At 44.3% G+C, this 16797-nt stretch overlaps 1 protein-coding gene across 2 annotated transcripts in view; it reads left to right on the top strand.

Annotated features, from left to right (window-relative positions):
* The first annotated feature begins 139 nt into the window (after positions 1-139).
* Positions 140-16797, top strand: part of GOLM1 (golgi membrane protein 1) — a 72941-nt gene continuing 56283 nt past the window's right edge. Inside the window, exon 1 of one of the 2 annotated variants that reach the window (XM_025360244.1) lies at positions 140-316. The gene's annotated coding sequence lies outside the window, so the exon portion shown is untranslated. Of the gene's footprint in view, positions 317-725; positions 904-16797 lie in introns of those variants that run through there. The other variant, XM_025360245.1, reaches the window with a different exon arrangement.

Here is a 16797-nt window from a genome sequence, read left to right as displayed (position 1 = left end):
AAAAAAAAAAAAAAAAAAAAAAAAGAATTTTCTAGCACGGTTTCCTTGTAGGTCATTAGTTTTGTGGCATTCTCTCCAGGAGGTACGGCCTCACAGGGCTTCTCAAACATCAGTGCGCCTGAGCGTCACCTGAGGCGCTGTTTTAAATGCAGCTGCCCAGGCTAGAAGATTACACCCGAAGGCGTCCGGGAATCTTCACTTTTTCGGTTGCTAGTAGTGGAAGGGTCACAGACCAAACATTAAGGCCTGAGCGGTGACAACCTAAGCAAGATGATGGTCAACAGAGAATACCTAGTGGGAGAAAAAAGACAATTTTGTGAGTATAAACCCCCTAAAAACCTGTTTTTCGTTCGCTTCCTTCTCTGGGCAGTTTTCACCCAGACGACTTTATAAAGAAGGTAACGTGAGTGTGGCGCTGGGTGTGGTTGGCTGTTCGGGAACATTCCCTTGGCGTGGAACGTGGGATGGGGTTTCCCCCAGGTACCCTTTCCCCACCGCCGCTTCCCCGCTCCGCGCCGCTGCTCAGGAGCCGTCTCCCGCGTCGGAAGGGGCGCTGGGGTGGTCCAGGGGAGGGGCGCACGCTGACGTTCCTGCTCCTGCCGAGTGGGGGCCGCTGGCCGGGGCGCGCGCACCGTGGAGGCGGGAGTCCGCGCGGCCCCGGCAGCCCCGGCCTCGCCTCTCCGCGCTCGCGGCGCCGCCTTCTCCTTTCGAGCCGCCGGCGCTGCCCGGGGGCGGGGCCTCGCAGCTGCGGAGGCCGGGGACGCGGCGGCGCTGGACGCTGAGGCGCGGGGCGCACCGCGCGGAGCCGGCCGGAGCGCGAGGCCGGCAGCGGCGGGAGAGCGGCCCGGGTGGCCTCGTAGCGGAGCCCCGCATCGCCGAGTGGCGGCCGGAGCCGCGGAAGAGGTGAGTGGGCGGCGCGCAGCCCCAGGCCTTCCGAACCGGGGTCCCTAGCTTCCTCCCTCCTTTGCCCCGGCCCCGTGCCCCGCGCCCCCGCGCCCCGAGACCTCGCGTCGGTCCCCGGACCCTCGCTGCCGCTTGCGCCGGGGCTCCAGCCTTCGCTGGCTGCTCTCGGGGCTGGCGCCGCACCTTCCTGCACCGAGCAGCCCGTGGCCGCCCGGGCCCCTCGGCTCGCTCCCCAAGGCCGGGCGCGCGGCCCCCTGGCCCTGCGATGAGGGGCCTCGCGAGGATTCCCTGCCCTGCAGTCTCAGGCGATGCGGGGCCTTCCTTTTTGTTCTGAGCTTTGTCACGCGCGTCGGCATCCAAAGTCAAAAGCGTGCACCCCCAAAGTCGTACTAGTTCCAGTTCTGCGGCGTGATTTGCACGAGGCGCGGAGGACTGGCCGAGCGAGCCGCGAGCCTCTCGGCTCCCGCCTCCTCTTCCTCCCCTCCAACCCCAGGCGCGCTTCGGCCGCCCTGGGGTCCATGTTGTCGCGGGGCCTCCTGGCTAGTGACCCCGGAGCTTGGCGCCGGGTCCTCCCGCCGCGCGGCCAGAGCGCGGCTGCAGCCGGTTCTCGCGGATGCTCGAGGTTTTCCCGCATACCTGTGTTTCCACCTTTGCCAGCGTGGAGGATCCACACAACTTTGCCGTGCTTTAAAGATCATATCCTGTTTAATATTTTTAATGACTTGCTTTTGAGAAGCAAAATGTGAATAACAATTTTGATGAATTTTTTAAGCAAAATTTAAGAATTATTATATTTGAAATATCGTGATGATGCTGGACAATTTCAGATGTCCCATAGCCAGATGTGCAAAACTAAACTTGGGTGACTTTCACGGTTTTGAGGTTTCCTTTGTCTGATTTGGGGTCCCTAGGCCCTACCTTATGCAAATTATTGAACATTTCTAGGACTGGATTAGTGAGATATGCAGTAACCTGATGAAGTGTTTAGCGGCGCTTGAGTGGCTTTGTTTAGCTCATGGCCATCAGGTTGGCTCAAATCTCAGTTTTAGTATTCTGAATTTTGGTGGGCATGGGACAATCTCTTGTTAGTTTTTGTGGGTCTTCAAAGGCATCCTAGCTTCTTCCAGTTGTGCTAGAAAAGATGAAGCTAAGCTCATGCTATTGGAAAGAATACTTTTACTTTCTTTATAAATAGAAACTAGTAACTCGCTAAGACTTACTGTTTTTAGGCCACTCAATTCTTAAGGTGTCAGTGAACAAAAAGAAATTGAATTATTAGGATGTTTAAAGAAAAGAGGTTAGCTTTTAAGATATATTTTGTTCTCCTATGGAGAGGTTATCCAATTTTCACATTTTTTTTTTAAGTTGGTTTTACAGGAAAATGAAAGAAATGAGAGGAAAGGAGTGCTGAGGGTGGGGCCAGGAAATTGTGGTGACTTGGATATTAGGGGCCAAGGATACCATCTGCTTCCTAATTGCTGGTTTAGGTTCAGTTATTGATGGGAAATGAAAAGATTTTTTTTTTTTTTTTTGAGACGGAGTCTTGCTCTGTCGCCCAGGCTGGAGTGCAGTGGCTGGATGTCAGCTCACTGCAAGCTCCGCCTCCCGGGTTCACGCCATTCTCCTGCCTCAGCCTCCCGAGTAGCTGGGACTACAGGCGCCTGCCACCTCGCCCGGCTAGTTTTTTGTATTTTTTTTAGTAGAGACGGGGTTTCACCGTGTTAGCCAGGATGGTCTCGATCTCCTGACCTCGTGATCCACCCGTCTCGGCCTCCCAAAGTGCTGGGATTACAGGCTTGAGCCACCGCGCCCGGCCGAAATGAAAAGATTTTGCATTTACATTCCACCCGCTGCTGCTGTTGTTGAGGCCTGGGCAGAAACAACAGTTAGGACAGCTGACCATAGCAGGCCTGGGGCTACCTGGGTTTGTATATATGGCCACCTTCCCCAGAAGGAGGGAACTGCTACCCTTATCCTGTGAAAGTGCTAGCTGGCTTTCTGCATTGGAAGTACGGAGGGCAGAACCTGGGGAAAATGCATCTGTGTGATCAGTAGGAAGGGTGGAGCATCACTTTAGGCAGGTGTGCTGAGAGGAGACAGATGTCAGTTGATGGGTACTGTTGCTGCAAGGGAACTTGAAGGCAGCGTGGTCCCTGAGGTCCAGCCCCATTTCTCAAAGGACCTGGGGTGGCCACTGGGGGCGGGGGAGCGGTGATCCCTGCCTCTGGTTTAAATTCTGCAGCATTATTATTACTTGTTTTTTCTTAAAAGAAAAAAAAAAAATAAGTTGCCCAGTGAAAAAAGATACATTTCTTTTTCAGTGGTCTAATGTGAGAAACAACATTCGTAATTGGGATTTTTTAAAAGCATTTCTGTTTTTGTAAAACAATTTTTAAAACATTTGTAAAAAAGTAGAAGGAACAGAAGGAATGGTCCTACTATGCTTTTGCTCTCACCTTAGAAAAGGGCGAATGATACTTCACTTCCTCCCCAAAAACTGTTCTTAAAGATCGTGGTGTTTTTCTGGACTTTTCAAGTTGTTGATGAAGAGACGTTAAAAGAGAGACTTGTCTCCAAACTTATAAAGTGTTTCTTAAATCTCGAGAGAGTCATTCCTTTCTTTCACACAGGTATTTCTCACACTTTCAGGAAAAAAAAAAAAAAAAAAAAAGTCCATGCCTTTTCAGATTTTTACATTTTGATCTTATTTTCCTTTAAAACCCTTAAGCGCTTTATTAATAGGACTTCCCCTTGCTAAGATTTTGAAGATTTGTGTCTGACAGAAAAAAGTACATATATGAATACTATATAATATGATTATAGTTGTTTATATTGTAATTTGCTATCGTTTCCCAACTTTTTTGATGTTTCTCAGTAATAAAAAAAGTTCTTAACGCTCTCCTTTATGTGCATTTATTGCTTATTTATAAACAATGTATTTGCTGTTACAGTTATATTGTATCTCAAGGCCCAATATACACATAGGGCTGGATTTGTTGTTAATAACATTAGAGGTAGAAACCCTGTTTTAAATACTTTCTCTTAATTTTAAGTATTTTGGCCTGTGTCTTGTCAGATCTGATTACATCAGCATGGTTTCTACTTCATGAGGTAACTCATGCAAGGCTGGCTCAGTACAGAGCTTCGCTCAAGGTCTTTTGCTCTCCTGTGTTTGCATTTATTAGTAAAATAAACAGACCTCTGATTTGGTCAGTCTGGGGTGGGCCACAAAATTTGCATTTCTGACACATTCCAAGGTAATGCTGATGCTGCTAATATGGGGACCACCCTTTAAGAACCATTGGACTACAGCAGGAGTTAGCAACCTGTTTCTGAAAAGGACCAGATACTATTTTAGGTGTTGCAGACCCTATGGTCCCTGTCACAACTTCTCAGCTCTGCTCTTATAGCCCAATAGCCACAGGCAATATGTAAATGAATGGGCATGGTTCTGTTCCAATAAAACTTTATGGATACTGAAGTTTTAATTTCATGTGATTTTCATGTTTCATGAGATATCCTTTTATTTCCAAACCAAAAAAAAAAAAAAAAAAGCAATCTGTTGAGCTATTATCATGTGGTGTGTACTTTATTGCCACTGTAGTTTTTAATCCTAACAACAAAAGGTTTTACAGATTTAAAGTCTCATATCACTGCATCCTAGAACATGGGGACAGTAGTAAGCCTACTTCAATGGACTTTTACAAGGATTGAATAAGATACAGAGAGGCAGATTATACAGCTCACCAAAATTTGTGCAAATAATGAGCTAGGATTAAAACTCCCTTTGGCCTGACCCCCATCAGTGCTCTTTTCCTAAGCCATACTGCCTCAACAGTTCCGCTAAGGAAGCACTCAAAATAATGGGTAGCTAAACTGACATCTAATACCACTTCATGGTGTCCAGATTCTCCAAGGAGCACTGAACCAGGAGTCACCTGCTGGGTCAGTCTCCATCCCTCTAACAGTAGGTCTGTGTAGGGGTTGGGGAACACTGCAAGTTTCAGCTGGTTCTCATTTCTTCTTGGTTTTCAGCTCTGCTGGGCTCTTTTGGGTCTTCCCCATGCTCGCATCATCTTCCAGTCAGCCAGGAATATGTGGAGAATTTCTCAGCCCTGTGAAGCACTCTCTCATGAAATAGTAATATTTTAACTTTCTTCAACCATTGAAAATGTAAAAACTGGCCGGGCGCGGTGGCTCACGCCTGTAATCCCAGCACTTTGGGAGGCTGAGGTGGGCACATCACTTGAAGTCAGGAGTTTGAGACCAGCCTTGCCAACATGGTGAAACCCCATCTCTACTTAAAAAAAAAAAAAAAGGAAAATACAAAAATTAGCTGGGCATGGTGGCATGTGCCTATAATCCCAGCTATCTGGGAGGTTGAGGCATTCGAATCCCAGCTACCTGGGAGGTTGAGGCATTTGAACCTAGGAGGAGAAGGTTACAGTAAGCTGAAATTGTGCCACTGCACTCCAGCCTGGGTGACAGAGCTTGCCCTCGTCTCAGTTAAAAAAAAAAAACAACTATTTTTAATTGTGGGCAGCGTACAAAAATAGATGCCTGGCAGGATCGGGCCCTTGGGCTGCAGTTTGTGACTCCTGAACTCAAGGGAAAATTGAGCTTCTACCAGGATGTATTCTTTTTGTTTTTTGAGACAGTTTTGCTTTTGTTGCCCAGGCTGGAGTGCAATGGCACAATCTAAGCTCACCGAAACCTCGGCCTCCCAGGTTCGAGTGATTCTCCTGCCTCAGCCTCCCATCTAGCTGGGATTACAGGCATGCACTACCACGCCTGGCTAATTTTGTATTTTTAGTAGAGACAGAGTTTCTTCATGTTGGTCAGGCTTGTCTCGAACTCTCGACCTCAGGTGATCTGCCTGCCTTGGCCTCCCAAAGTGCTGGGATTACAGGCGTGAGCCACCATGCCTGGCCCAAGATGTATTCTTTTCTAAATATTTTTTTGTAGAGACAGGGTCTCCCTGTATAACATTGACCAATCTGGTCTCGAATTCCTGGGCTCAAGTGATCCTCATGCCTCAGCCTCCCCAAGTGCTGAATACAGACATGAGCCACCATACTGGCTCCAGGATATATTCTTGACGGTGGGTGGCCTTTCTTCAGAAAATTTCAAAACAGGAAGAATTTGGTTCTCTAGTTCATTTTCACTCATCTCCCTTGCTTTTTGGTGTTTCTACCACCTACCACTATACATTGATTTTAAAAGTTTTCATCTTTAGACACTGTCAGCTTCTAGCATTGGAGAAAAGCTAGTGTTCATTTTGGGGAAGTGAGAGGAAGATATTCTGTGTATTTCCTAGTAAGTTTTTAAAGCAATTTAAGCAGAACACAGTGACCTTGGTCATTTAATCCCAATGGGTTAGAGGCAGAGTTGACAAACTTTGTCTAAATGGTCAGATGGTAAATGTTTAATCCTCATGATACCCTATGGGCAGAGTTGGTCTGTGGGTAGGTCTCTGTCTCAGCTATTTCAGTTCTACTTTGTAGCCAGAGAGCAGCCATAGGCAGTATTTATGGCTGTGTACAGTACAACTTCAAAAAAAAACCAGGCCCGGATATGGCCTGTGGGCCATAGTTTGCTCACCCCTGGTTTAGACAGTCTTGGGACAGGGTGGAATATTTCCAAGCCATCAGAAAACTTGGTGACTGATTCTTTCCCGGACTCCAGGCTGCGCTGGGGTGTGCTCAGGTCTGTTTGCTCATTGCAGTGACTTCTGAACTTCCTGCTGAGCCGCTGGGGCCATTCCTCTGAGAAGGAATAGAGGTGTGGCTCCACCAGTGTTTGGAGAAGCCCAGTTTCTGCACTGGTTGACGTTGGTCAAACATGTTAATCTGACCCGATCGCTCCTATATATTTGCTTTTCTGATTAAAAGTCCTATATGAAAATAAGGAAATGTTAAACATGATATTTAACTAGGAGGGTCAAGGGGCTCGTGTATTTGGCATGTTGTACATTTTCATATGCCTTTTGTTTCTTTTTTAAAAAGTGATTAGAAGTCTTTGTTAAATTACAAACATTTTGTCTTACAAGTAAATAATAATTTTAACCAATAGGTTGAAATTTTAACTTAATTAAACCAGTAGGTAAGAATATGGAGTTTTTTCTTTTCTGATTTATTGAGTGATTTATTTATTTTTATTTTTTTTGAGACAGAAATCTCACTGTGTCGCTCAGGCTGGAGTGCAGTGACGCGATCTCTGTCTCCTGGGTTCAAGCAATTCTCATGCCTTAGCCTCCCAAGTAGCTGGGATTACAGGTGTGTGCCACCACACCCAGATAATTTGGCGGGGGTGGGGGGGGTGGGGGGGTTTCTTTTGTTTGAGGCAGAGTCTTGCTCTGTCACCCTGGCTGGAGCGCAGTGGCACAATCTCGACTCACAGCAACCTTTGCCTCCCAAGTTCAAGCGATTCTCCTGCATCAGCCTCCAAGTAGCTGGGATTACAGGCACATACCACCATGCCTAGCTAATTGTATTTTTAGTAGAGACAGGGTTTTGATATGCTGGCCAGGCTGGCCTCAAATTCCTGACCTCAGGTGATCTGCCTGCCTTGGCCTCCCAAAGTTCTGGGATTACAGGCGTGAGCCACTGCACGCACCCAGCCTATCAAGTGATTTTTAATGCAAAAACACACCACTTGTTTTCATTTTGGGAAAGCCTGGTGCCTCACAGAGTTTAGGTGATTTAAGTTAATCATTTTCAGTATGTTGGAAGCTTATAATCAAGTATGAGACAAACATTCTGAAGCTTAAATGAAAATGAATATTAAATTAACTCTGCCTCTGAGTTCTGCCCTCAGCCTTCATCAATCTTGATCATTTCTCGCCAGTATCTGTCCCTCATCCTTCAGCAGCAAGGGTTCCTGCACTCCTGGAAGCCTGTGAGGAAGCACCTTGCAGGCCTGAAGGCTGATTGCGTTACCTCCCTTCCTCATGTCACTGCTTACCGGGGCAGCCCTGCTCCCATTGGGAGCCCAGGGCTCTCCTAAGAGTGCTGTCTAGACAGCTGGCACGAGACAGTGCCAGCCAAGCACTGGGTGATAGTGAGGGGCTTCCAGGATTGTACAACTTCCAGGACCATTTGAGGTTTGGCTTCCTCAAACCTTTTTCATAATATGGTCCTGGTCTGGGATGTCCACTGCAGGAGTGGCATCTGTAGGTCAGCCCCAGGTAATGGCAGGTACCGCTGTTTTAGTTGGTGGCAGAGTCAGGAGAAGGAAAGAAGAGGGCTGGTTGCTATAAAGTAGAATGGTTATGGAAGGAAAACATGCATCACTGTTTCCTCAAAATGGAAAAAAGATTGAATCCAGAAATGATTTGTTATTCTACTTTCCATCCCTAATAATTGTCAACATTTGTTGAGCACTTACTATGTGCCAAATGTAGCTCTAAGCGCTTCTCACTTAACTCACTGAATCCTCGTAAAACCCTTGTGAGCAGGACAGTGAGGCACAGGCAGGTCCTATGTCCCCTGAGTGGTAGAGCCAGGGTCAGACATGGCTGTGGGATTCCAGTCTGTGCTCTTAACACCACCCTGAGCTGCCTGATGTGAATATAGCACCTGACTCATGGTAGCTGCTCAATAAATTTTTTATTGGCTGTCTAAGGGAAAGAGAATATTACATGATTATCTGTACACTTCCCTTGAAGTGAGAATGGAGTTTATTTTCTGCTTTCAAACTTATAATATACCCCACCCACTGACTTACATCTACTAGACTAACAAAAGGCCTTGCAATGGTCATATCTAAAAGTATTTTGTTAAGCCATGTGCGGCGGTGTGTGCGTATGGTCCCAGCTACTCGGAGACTGAGGTGTGAGGATTGCTTGGGTCCGGGAGTTTGAGGCTGCAGTGAGCCATGATCGTGCCACTGCACTCCAGCCTGGGCGACAAAGCAAAACTCCATCTCTTAAAAAAAAAAAAAAAAAAAAAAAAAAAGTATATTATTAGAAAATTTGGTATAAATAGATAGTTGTTCAAAGCAGTAGGTGAAAATAGATTATTCAGTAAAGGTTGCTGGCAGAACTGGCTTGTCACTACAGGAAGAGAAAAGCTGCATTCTTTGTATTTCCTTATGTCTGCAGTATTTATATTTCCTTACTCTTTACATCAAAAAGGAATTTTAAATGGACGAACAATTTAAATGTAAATATGAAACTACATTGGAAAAAAATGTGGGTAAGTGTGTTTATAGACTTAGAGTAAGAAATGCCCTTCTAAATATAACAACAATCGAGAAGTAATAAAAGGTTGACAAGATTAGGTTATTTAAAACAACAACAGAGTGACTGGCGAGATGACCAAATAGGAACAGCTCTGGTCTGCAGCTCCCAGCGAGATCAACACAGAAGACAGGTGATTTCTGCATTTCCAACTGAGGTACCTGGCTCATCGCACTGGGACTGGTTAGACGGTGGGCGCAGCCCACGGAGGGTGAGCCGAAGCAGTGTGGAGCATCGCCTCATCTGGTAAGCACAAGGGTTTGGGGAACTCCTCCCCTAGCCAAGGGAAACTGTGAGGGACTGTGCCGTGAGGGACAGTGCACTCTGGCCCAGATACTATGCTTTTCCCACGATCTTCCCAACCCGAAGACCAGGAGATTCCCTCAGGTGCCTACACCACCAGGGCCCTGGATTTCAAGCACAAAAGTGGGCGGCCGTTTGGGCAAACACTGAGCTAGCTGCAGGAGTTTTTTTTTTTTTTCTCCATACCCCAGTGGCATCTGGAATGCCAGTGAGACAGAACCATCCCCTTACCTGGAAAGGGGCCTGAAGCCAGGGAGCCAAGTGGTCTAACTCATTGGATCCCACCCCCATGGAGCCCAGCAAGCTAAGATCCACTGGCTTGAAATTCTCACTGCCACCAAAGCAGTCTGAAGTTGCCCTGGGATGCTCGAGCTGGGTGCGGGGGGTGGGCATCTGCTGTTACTGAGGCTGGAGTAGGTGATTTTCTCCTCACAGTGTAAAGAAAGCTGCCAGTTCGAACTGGGTGGAGCCCACCACAGCTCAGCAAAGCCACTGTGGCCAGACTGCCTCTCTAGATTCCTCCTCTCTGGGCAAGGCATCTCTGAAAGAAAGGCAACAGCCCCAGTGTTATAGATAAAACTCCCATCTCCCTGGGGCAGAGCACCTGGGGGAAGGGGTAGCTGTGGGCACAGCTTCAGCAGACTTAAATGTTCCCGCCTGCCAGCTCTGAAGAGAGCAGCAGATCTCCCAGCACAGCGGTCGAGGTCTGCTAAGGGACAGACTGCCTCTTCAGGTGGGTCCCTCACCCCTGTGCCTCCTGACTGGGAGACACCTCCTAGCAGGGGTTGACAGCTCACCTCATACAGAAGAGCTCCAGCTGTCATCTAGTGGGTGCCCCTCTGCAACAAAGCTTCCAGAGGAAGGAACAGGCAGCAATCTTTGCTGTTCTGTTGTCTCCGCTGGTGATACCCAGGCAAATAGGGTCTGGAGTGGACCTCCAGCAAACTCCAGCAGACCTGCAGCAGAGGGGCTGACTGTTGGAAGGAAAACTAACAGAAAGGAAAAGCATCAACAAAAAGGACATCCACACAGAAACCCCATCCGAAGGTCACCAATATCAAAGACCAAAGGTAGATACATCCATGAAGATTTGGAAAAACCTGCACAAAAAGGTGGAAAATTCCAAAAACCAGAATGCCTCTTCTCCTCCAAAGGATCACGGCTCCTCACCAGCAAGGGAGCAAAACTGGATAACGAATGAGTTTGATGAACTGACAGAAGCAGGCTTCAGAAGGTGGGTAATAACAAACTCCTCTGAGCTAAACGGGCATGTTCTAACCCAATGCAAAGAAGCTAAGAACTTTGAAAAAAGTTTAGAGGAATTGCTAACTAGAATAACCAGTTTAGAGAAGAACACAAATGACCTGATGGAACTGAAAAACACAGCACGAGAACTTTGTGAAGCATACGCAGGTATCAATAGCCAAATCGATCAAGTGGAAGAAACGATATCAGAGATTGAAGATCAACTTAATGAAATAAAGTGTGAAGACAAGATTAGAGAAAAAAGAATGAAAAGGAATGAACAAAGCCTCCAACAAATATGGGACTGTGTGAAAAGACCAAACCTACATTTGACTGGTGTACCTGAAAGTGACGTGGAGAATAGAATGAAGTTGGAAAACACTCTTCAGGATATTATCCAGGAGAAATTCCTCTACCTAGCAAGACAGACCAACATTCAAATTCAGGAAGTACAGAGAACACCACAAAGATACTCCTCGAGAAGAGCAATCTGAAGACACATAATTGTCAGATTCACCAAGGTTGAAATGAAGGAAAAAATGTTAAAGGCAGCCAGAGAAAAAGGTCAGGTTACCCACAAAGGGAAGCCCATCAGACTAACAGCACATCTCTCTGCAGAAACCCTACAAACCAGAAGAGAGTGGGGGCCAATATTCAACATTCTTAAAGAAAGAATTTTCAACTCAGAATTTCAATGCAGCCAAACTAAGCTTCATAGGCGAAGGAGAAGTAAAATCCTTTACAGACAAGCAAATGCTGAGAGATTTTGTCACTACCAGGCCTGCCTTACAAGAGCTCCCAAAGGAAGCACTAAATATGGAAAGGAAAAACCAGTACTAGCCACTGCAAAAGCATACCAAATTGTAAGACCATCGACACTATGAAGACACTGCATCAACTAATGGACAAAATAACTGGCTAGCATCATAATGACAGGATCAAATTCACACATAACAATATTAACCTTAAATGTAAATGGGCTAAATGCCCCAATTAAAAGACTGACGAATTGGATAAAAAGTCAAGACTCATCGGTATGCTGTATTCAGGAGACCCATCTCACATGCAGAGACACACATAGGCTCAAAATAAAGGGTTGGAAGAATATTTACCAAGCAAACGGAAAGCAAAATAAAAAAAAACCAGGGGTTGCAATCCTAGTCTCTGAAAAAACAGACTTTAAACAAAGATTTTTTTTTAAAAAAAGGGCATTACATAATGGTAAAAGGATCAGTGCAACAAGAAGAGCTAGCACCCAATACAGGAGCACCCAGATTCATAAAGCAAGTTTTTTTTTTTTTTTTTTTTTTTTTTTTTTTTTTTTTTTGAGATGGAGTCTCACTCTGTCACCCAGGCTGGAGTGCAGTGGCACGATCTCAGCTCACTGCAAGCTCCGCCTCCTGGGTTCACACCATTCTCCTGCCTCAGCCTCCAGAGTAGCTGGGACTACAGGTGCCTGCCACCATGCCTGGCTAATTTTTTGTGTTTTTAGCAGAGATGAGGTTTCACCATGTTAGACAGGATGGTCTCTATCTCCTGACCTCGTGATCTGACTGCCTCGGCCTCCCAAAGTGCTGGGATTATAGGCGTGAGCCACTGCACCCAGCCCCATTAAGCAAGTTCTTAGAGACCTACAGAGAGAGAGACTTAGACTTTTGCACAATAATAGTGGGGGAATTTAACACCCCACTGTCAATATTAGATCAATGAGACAGAAAATTAACAAGGATATTCAGGACTTGAACTTAGCTCTCGACCAAGCGTACCTAATAGACATCTACAAAACTCTCCACCCCAAATCAACAGAGTATACATTCTTCTCAGCACCACATCTTACTTATTCTAAAATTGACTACATAATTGGAAGTAAAACAATCCCCAGCAAATGCAAAAGAATGGAAATCATAGCAAACAGTCTCGCAGACCACAGTGCAATCAAATTAGAACTCAGGATTAAGAAATTCACTCAAAACCACACAACTACATGGAAACTGAACAACCTGCTCCTGAATGACTAATGGGTAAATAACGAAATGAAGGCAGAAATAAGTTCTTTGAAACCAGTGAGAACAAAGGCACAACGTACTAGAATCTTGGGGACACAGTGAAAGCAGTGTTTAGAGGGAAATTTGTAGCACTAAATGCCCACAGGAGAAAGTGGGAAAGATCTAAAATTGACACCCTAACATCCCAATTAAAATAACTAGAGAAGCAAGAACAAACAAATTCAAAAGTTAGCAGAAAACAAGAAATAACTAAGAGCAGAACTGAAGGAGATAGAGACACGAAAAACCCTTCAAAAAAAAAAAAAAAAAAAAAACTGAATCCGGGAGCTGGCTTTTTGAAAAGATTAACAAAATAGACTGCTAGCCAAACTAACGAAGAAAAAAGAGAAGACTGAAATAGACACTATAAAAAATGACAAAGGGGAGATCACCACTGATCCCACAGAAATACAAAAATCAGGGAATACTGTAAACACCCCTATGCAAATAAACTAGAAAATCTAGAAGAAATGGATAAATTCCTGGACACATCCACCCTCCCAAGACTAAACCAGGAAGAAGTCAAATCCCTGAATAGACCAATATCAAGTTCTGAAATTGAGGCAATAATTAATAGCCTACCAACCAAAAAAAACCCAGGACCAGACACAATCAGAGCTGAATTCTACCAGAGATACAAAGAGGAGCTACCATTCCTTCTGAAACTATTCCAAACAATAGAAAAAGAAGGACTCTTCCCTAACTCATTTTATGAGGCCAGCATCATCCTGATACCAAAACCTGGCCTAGATACAAAAAAAGAAAATTTTAGACCAATATCCCTGATGAACATTGATGCAGAAATGATAAAATACTGGCAAACTGAATCCAGCAGCACATCAAAAAGCTTATCCACCACAATCAAATCAACTTCATCCCTGAGATACAAGACTGGTTGAACATATGCAAATCAATAAACATAATCCATCACATAAACAGAACCAATGACAAAACCACATGGTTCTCTCAGTAGATGCAGAAAAGGCCTTTGATAAAATTCCACACCCCTTCATGCTAAAAACTCTGAATAAACTAGGTATTGATGAAATGTATCTCAAAATAATAAGAGCTATTTATGACAAACCTCCAGCCAATATCATACTGAATGGGCAAAAGCTGGAAGCATTCCCTTTGAAAACTGTCACAAGACAAGGATGTCCTCTCTCACCACTCCTATTCAACATGGTATTTGATGTTCTGGCCAGGGCAATCAGGCAAGAGAAAGAAAGGTATTCAAATAGGAAGAGAGGAAGTCATATTGTCTCTGTTTGCAGATGACATGATTGTATATTTAGAAAACTCCATCATCTCAGCCTAAAATCTCCTTAAGCTGATAAGCAACTTCAGCAAAGTCTCAGGATACAAAATCAATGTGCAAAAATCACAAGCATTCCTATACACTGAAATAGACAAACAGCCAAATCATGAGTGAGCTCCCATTCACAATTGCTACAAGGAGAATAAAATACCTAGGAATCCAACTTACAAGGGATGTGAAGGACCTATTCAAGGAGAACTACAAACCACTGCTCAAGGAAGTAAGAGAGGACACAAACAAATGTAGAAACATTCCATGCTCATGGATAGGAAGAATAAATATCGTGAAAATGACCATACTGCCCAAAGTAATTTATAGATTCAGTGCTATCACCATCAAGCTACCATTGACTTTCTTCACAGAATTTTTAAAAAAAAAAAACTACTTTAAATTTCCCATGGAACCAAAAAAGAGCTCATGTAGTCAAGACAATCCTAAGCAAAAAGACAAGCTGGAGGCATCATGCTGCCTGACTTCAAACTATGCTACAATGCTACAGTAATGAAAACAACATGGTACTGGTACCAAAACAGATACATAGACCAATGGAACAAAATAGAGGCCTCAGAAAGAATGCCACACATCTACAACCATCTGATCTTTGACAAACCTGACAAAAACAAACGATGGGGAAGGATTCCCTATTTAATAAATGGTGGTGGGAAAACTGGCAAGCCATATGCAGAAAACCGGAACTGGACTTCTTCCTTACACCTTATACAAAAATTAACTTAAGATGGATTAAAGACTTAAACATAAGACTTAAAACCATAAACACCCTAGAAGAAAACCTAGGCAGTACATGGGTATGGTCAAAGACTTCATGACTGAAACACTAAAAGCAATGGCAAACAAAAGCCAAAATAGACAAATGGGATCTAATTAAGCTAACGAGCTTCTGCACAGCTAAAGAAACTATCATCAGAGTGAACAGGCAACCTACAGAATGGGAGAAAATTTTTGTAATCTGTCCAACTGACAAAGGGCTAATATCCAGAATCTACAAAGAACTTTAAAGTTACAAGAAAAAAAAAAAATCGAAAAGTGGGTGAAGGATATGAACAGAGACGTCTCAAAAGAAGACATTTATGCAGCCAATTCATCAGTGGTCATTAGAGAGAGAGATGCAAATCAAAACCACAATGAGATACCATCTCACGCCAGTTAGAATGGTGATCATTAAAAAGTCAGGAAACCGCAGATGCTGGAGAGGATGTGGAGAAATACGAACACTTTTACACTGTTGGTGGGAGTGTAAGTTAGTTCAACCATTGTGGAAAACAGTGTGGTGATTCCTCAAGCATCTAGAACCAGAAATACCATTTGACCCAGCAATCCCATTACTGGGTATATACCCAAAGGAATATGTCATTCTACTGTGAAGACACATGCACACGTATGTTTATTGTGGCACTGTTCACAATAGCAAAGACTCGGAACCTACCCAAATGCCCATCAATGATAGACTAGATAAAGAAAATGTGGCACATATACACCATGGAATACTATGCAGCCATAAAAAGGATGAGTTCATGTCCTTTGCCAGGGACATGGATGAAGCTGGAAACCATCATTCTCAGCAAACTAACACAGGAACAGAAGACCAAACACCACATGTTCTCATAAGTGGGAGCTGAACAATGAGAACACATGGACACAGGGAGGGGAACATACACCAGGGCCTTTTGGGGGAGGTGGTGGGAGGCTAGGGGAGGGATTAGCATTAGGAGAAATAACTAATGTAGATGACTGGTTGATGGGTGCAGCAAACCACCATGGCACATGTATACCTGTGTAACAAACCTGCACGTTCTACACATGTATCCCAGAACTTAAAGTATAATTAAAAAAAAAAGTAGAACCTTCAAAAAAAAAAAAAAAAAGCAACAAAAACTTTGGGCAAACATTCTGTAAAGCAAAAGAGTAGATGAAAAATTGAAAAAAAAAATTATTCATATGAAGGACCAAAGATTGGTTTACCTTTAACAGACAAAGAGCTTTAGCAAGTCAATAAGATGAACACCCCAGTTTAAAATTGGGCAAAGAATATGAAGGCATTTCACCAAAATGAACATGCAGATGGCCAAGAAATGAAAAGACACTCATTTGTGCTCACAATTAATATGTTTGAAAATATCACTAATGAGATTGTCGACCCTTAAAAACTTTGTTTTCTATGTTGTCATGTCAGAAAACAGACATTCTCCTGCTGCAGGAGATTGTGATTAAAACCCCTATATGAAAAGAAGGAATTTTTTTTTTTTTTTTTTTTTTTTGGTGATGGAGTCTCGCTCTGTTGTCCCCAGTCTGGAGTGCAGTGGCGCGATCTTGGCCCACTGCGACTTCTGCCTCCTGGGTTCGAGTGATTCTTCTGCCTCAGCCTCCCGAGTAGCTGGGACTACAGGCGCACGCCACCCCTAGCTAATTTTTGTATTTTTAGTAGAGATGGGGTTTCACCACATTGGTGAGGATGGTCTCTAACTCCTGACCTCGTGATTCGCCTGCCTTGGCCTCCTGAAGTGCTGGGATTACAGGTGTAAGCTGCTGCGCCCAGCAAAAAAAGGGAAATTTTAAAAATGTTAATATTTAACTAGAAGGTTCAGGGGGCTCATGCATTTGACAGGTTGGACCTGTTTCAGATATGGTAAGATCTAGCAAATAATTATATAGTTTAGACTTATGGAAGGGTTGGAAAAATATTACACATAGTTTCTATATACCCTTTACCCTGTTTCCCCTTAACC

This window comes from Theropithecus gelada, chromosome 15 (genome assembly GCF_003255815.1).
Source record: "Theropithecus gelada isolate Dixy chromosome 15, Tgel_1.0, whole genome shotgun sequence".
Lineage (NCBI taxonomy): Eukaryota > Metazoa > Chordata > Mammalia > Primates > Cercopithecidae > Theropithecus > Theropithecus gelada.
Note: the sequence above shows the minus strand (reverse complement) of the source record. Positions and strands in the feature narration are given on the sequence as shown.